The sequence below is a fragment of the Bison bison genome, unplaced genomic scaffold (genome assembly GCF_000754665.1).
Source record: "Bison bison bison isolate TAMUID 2011002044 unplaced genomic scaffold, Bison_UMD1.0 scf7180017864485, whole genome shotgun sequence".
In the NCBI taxonomy this organism is placed as follows: domain Eukaryota; kingdom Metazoa; phylum Chordata; class Mammalia; order Artiodactyla; family Bovidae; genus Bison; species Bison bison.
Window position 1 is genome coordinate 6,745,847 of NW_011495045.1, and position 5,527 is coordinate 6,751,373.

Here is a 5,527-nt window from a genome sequence, read left to right on the forward strand (position 1 = left end):
AACTCTGCATTCAGATGTTTATATCTTTCCTTTTCTCCTTTGCTTTTTGCTTCTCTTCTTTTCACAGCTATTTGTAAGGCCTCCCCAGACAGCCATTTTGCTTTTTTGCATTTCTTTTCCATGGGGATGGTCTTGATCCCTGTCTCCTGTACAATGTCACGAACCTCATCCATAGTTCATCAGGCACTCTATCTATCAGATCCAGGCCCTTAAATCTATTTCTCACTTCCACTGTATAATCATAAGGGATTTCAACACACCTAGGTATTTAGAGAAATGAAATTTGTGTTCACATAAAAAGCTTTATGTAGTTATTTATCACAGTTTATCCATGACTGCCAAAAATTGAAAGTAGCAAAGGTACTGATACCAATATGGATGACTCTTAAAGGCATTATGCTGATTGAAAGATCCCAGTCTTAAAAGGTTTTATGTTGCATGATTTTTTTTATTGCATAGTGCATGATTCTGGAAAAGGCAAAACTATAGGAACAGACAACAGATGTGGTTTTTGGGGGTCAGGGTAAGAGGAGAATGTGACTACAAAGAGGCAGCAAAAGGGAACTTTTTTGGGGTGTTAGAACTGTTACGCTTACTTAACTTATATGCAGAGTACATCATGAGAAATGCTGGGCTAGATGAAGCACAAGCTGGAAACAAGATGCTGGAAGATCAATAACCTCAGATATGCAGATGACATCACCTTAGGGCAGAAAGCAAAGATGAAAGTGAAAGAGGAGAGTGAAAAAGCTGGCTTAAAACTCAACATTCAAACAATGAAGATCATGGTATCTGGTCCCGTCACTTCATGGCAAATAGATGGGGAAACAATGGAAACAGTGACAGACTTTATTTTCTTGGGCTCCAAAATCACTGCAGATGGTGACTGCAGGCATGAAATTAAAACACTTGCTCCTTGGAAGAAAAGCTGTGACAAACCTAGATAGTGTATTAAAGAGAAGAGACATTACTTTGCCAACAAAGGTCCATCTAGTCAAAGTTATGGTTTTCCAGTAGTCATGTATGGATGTGAGAGTTGGATCATATAGAAAGCTGAGTGTTGAATTGATGCTTTTGAACTGTGGTGTTGGAGAACACTACAGAGTCTGTTGGACAGCAAGAAGATCCAACCAGTCCATCTTAAAGGAAATCAGTCCTGAAAATTCATTGGAAGGACTGATGCTGAAGCTGAAACTCCAATACTATGGCCACCTGATGCAAAGAACTGACTCCTCTGAAAAGACCCTGATGCTGGGAAAGATTGAAGGCAGGAAGAGAAGGGGATGACAGAGGATGAGATGGTTGGATGGCATCACCAACTCGATAGACATGAGTTTGGGCAGGCTCCAGGAGTTGGTGATGGACAGGGAAGCCTAGCATGCTGCAGTGCATGCAGTCGCAGAGTCGGACATAACTGAGCAACTGAACTGAGAACTGTTAAGTATCCTGATTGTCATAGTGGTATATGAATCTATACATATATCAAAACTCATAGAACTGCTCACCAAAATAATGTCAGCTTTGCTGTATGTAAAGTAAAAATTAAAAAGCTGTTTTCAGAACAATACCACCATTATACACTCATTAGGACTTCTAAAATTTAAAAACCTAGCAGTGCCTAGTGCTGGTGAGGATGTGGAATGCATATATTGTGGTGTGAGTGGAAAACAGTACAACCACTTGAAAGAACTGAACTCACCATTTTATTTCTAGGTATTTATTTATGACAAATGCAAACATGTCTGCAAAAAAACCTTTAGTCCAATGTTCATAGCAGCTTTATTCATAATACTGAAAGCTGAAAACAAATGTCTATCAATAGGTGAATGGATGAGTAAACTGGGATATCCATAAAATGGAATACCACTTGTCAGTACAATCCATGCAGCAACATGGATGAATCTCAGAAATATGTTGGGTCAGATACAAAAGATTGGTCATATTTATATGAATGAACCGTACTAATCCTATGAATGGAAATCATAAGAGCAGTTCTTTTGAGTGGGAGTTGGTAAGGACTGCTTGGAAGGAGGCATGAAAGAAATGTATAGGTTACGGAAATGTTTTATATCTTGATGGAAATGTCAAATGCTATGATTTGAAATAATGTCAATAAAAGAGAAATCAGTTTACAAATTGGATATGATGGTCCTTTGTCCTAAACAGTATTGTTCCTGAACTTGTAGCTAATGGGAGTGGAGTGGGAAGAGGGATAGACAGCCTTTCTAAAGAAATGGATTAGTGATACACCATTCCCTACAGTACAGTCTTTAGTCTTTAGTTTGAGTACATTATCTTGATTATCTACAGGACTGCAAAATATCTAAGTAATAAAATATTTATGCCAGGTTTAGCGACACTGCTTCTATCATGGATAGAATATTCTATAGTTATCACTTCAGTTTATTAATTTATATCATGTTTACCATCTGCTTCTTTCCAACTAATAGAACCAAAAAGCAGACAGGCCTGGATATTTCCACTTGCAGAGGAAACTGACCCAGAGAGGTCACACTTGCCAGTGTGAGCTCCCATTCCTAATTACAGGTTCTTCTGAGAATAACAGTTGCTCCAATAATACTTTATCTTATCATTTTTTAGTGTTTAACACTTATAGGTTTTAAGTATTAAACATCCTCCCCCTCTTGAATTTACAGAGCCTCCCTCCCCACCTCTAGCTTTGAAGTTAATTCTGACAAAGACCAATACAGCTCCTTCCGAGGCTCTCCTGTTACTCTCTGGTCACTGGCCTAGTGTCTGATCTGGTCTCCAGCAGCAGGGACATTATAACTCAGAGCTTCCCAGGCTCCCAGAGACCACTATGTAGGACTAGCCATCAACTCTGGTCTTCAGGGCCTCTCTTGGATAAAATGACACTGATACATTCATGTCATTGGGTAATCAACTGGTCCAGTAACCGTATAATGGAATTTCTTATCGTCACATGCTTAGAAAAGATGTACTTGCCCTGATAGAACAGGATTGGTAATCCCATATCTTTGTTCATCAGATTGTAATTCTGTGGTTTTCTGGAAGAGTGATCCTGAAAGGAAAACTGGAGCTAAAAACAAAAAGTTTATGCTACTTCTGTTCATGGTAACAGCTGTTCAAACACTTGACAGACATGATAAAAGGCAAAAACAGAGAGTTTCCTGGTGGTCTTGCTGTTGTTTGGTTGCTAAGTCACGTCTGACTCTGTGACTGTGTGTACTGTGGCCCTCCCGGCTCCTCTATCCATGAGATTTCCTAGGCAAGAATACTGGAATAGGCTGCCATTTCCTTCTCCAGGGGATCTTCCCAACCCAGGGATCGAACTCTTGTCTCCTGCATTGCAGGTGGATTCTTTATCACTGAGCCACCAGGGAAGCCCTCTCTGTTGGTCTCTGGTAGTGCTAAGATTTGGTGCTTTCACAACTGTGGCCTGGATTCAGTCCCTGGTTGGGGAACTGAGATCCCCCAAGCTGTGTGTCATGAACAAAAATAAATAAAATTACAGATGTGAATAAAGAAATGTGAATAAAATTACCTTAAAGGCAACGAAATCCCAACCTGTATGTCACTGAAGAATAAGCTTTATATAATTTCAGTCTCCTCTAATAAGACAGTTGATTCATAATGAAGCAGTAGTTTCAACAGTGTTCACTATTAATGCATGCCAATAGTTGGGCAGATATGATTGGCCTTCTAAGGATTGGCCTTAGGATGAGCTCTCCTAAGTTAATTCTTAGACTGTATTATTCATCTGGCAGGTTAGAAAGTTACCACAGCTATCAGTTAAAGGTATGATATATTTAATGCTGGATGTTAGCAAAGAAAAGTTTTTTGGCTGTCTTGTCACTGGCTGATATAGAAGTATAAGTATGAAATGTTTTTTAAAATACACTTTTCAAAAATACTGAATATCAATTTCTTTTATACTATAGTTTAACATTTTAAGATACATAAAGAGTTGTCAGTGAGAACATTCTTCAACCATCTAGCCAGTATTTAATGAGTTTCTGTGTCTTCAGGACCAATATCCATCAATATAAGTGCTTTCAAAATGTACTTAACAAAATAAAATTAAAGGGAGATAGAGTGAGAATGAGATGACAGCTCATTCAGGCTATAATTAGTGCAAATGCCCAGAAGGGATCTTTAGCATTATCTTTGTCCCAATATGTGAAGTGGCCATTTATTCATGCCACTGCCAGCAAAAATAAAATACAAAGATGTCTTTTCCCCCACCATTCCTTCCCCAAATCCCAACACTTATACATATATACACACACATACATCAGAGTCACACGTAAAGAAAAGAAAGCCCCTTTTACTTGGTTCCCTCCATGCTAATGTAATGTAATGTTAGTCGTTCAGTCATGTCCTACTGTTTGAAACCCTATGGACTGTAGCCCACCAGGCTCCTCTGCCCATGGGATTCTCCAGGCAAGAACACTGCCCTTCTCTAGAGGATCTTACATCCTTCAAATAGAAGATGCAGTTTACAGCAGCTCATTCTGTATATTTCATCCTGAAGCGGTGGCCCTCCATCCTGGATTCAATGTCATCAGATTGAGCCTGGTGAGTAAGCTCCTTGGGAATACGTCAGGGAAGGTTCACCAAAAAGCTATAACTTGAATATGAAAGTGAAGTGAAAGTGAAGTCACTCAGTCATGTCCAACTCTTTGTGACCCCACGGACTGTAGCCTGCCAGGCTCCTCCATTCATGGAATTTTTCCAGCAAGAATACTGGAGTGGGTTGCCGTTTCCTTCTCCAGGGGATCTTCCTGACCCAGGGGTTGAACCCAGGTCTTGCAGGTCACTGCAGGCAGACTCTTTACTGTCTGAGCCACCTGGGAATCCCCAACTTGAACATGAGTGGAGCCAATACACACAGCTCTATCAAAGAAAAAACACAAAAACTTCCAAAATCTGCTCTGGGAATGAACAGGCTGCTAAATCCTTGAGAGTCTTTCTTAAATACTAGATTAACAGAAATGGTTATTACTGTTGTCGAGTTTATTTCATATTCTAAGCCTTTAAACAGGTTTTAAGGTTTCATATCTCAAGCTATAGCTTTAAATGGGCCCTAGCCCTGAATTAATGCAAATATCTATATAATAAAAACCACACTGTAGTCTTTAAAAGCTGAATGAATATACTGTCTATCAGCCAGGACATGGAAGCAACCTAGATGCCCATCAGCAGATGAATGGATAAGAAAGCTGTGGTACATATACACAATGGAGTATTACTCAGCCATTAAAAAGAATACATTTGAATCAGTTCTAATGAGATGGATGAAACTGGAACCTATTATACAGAGTGAAGTAAGCCAGAAAGAAAAACACCAATACAGTATACTAATGCATATATATGGACTTTAGAAAGATGGAAACAATAACCCTGTGTACGAGACAGCAAAAGAGACACCGATATATAGATCAGTCTTATGGACTCTGTGGGAGAGGGAGAGGGTGGGGAGATTTGGGAAAATAGCATTGAAACATGTATAATATCATGTATGAAACGAGTCACCAGTCCAGGT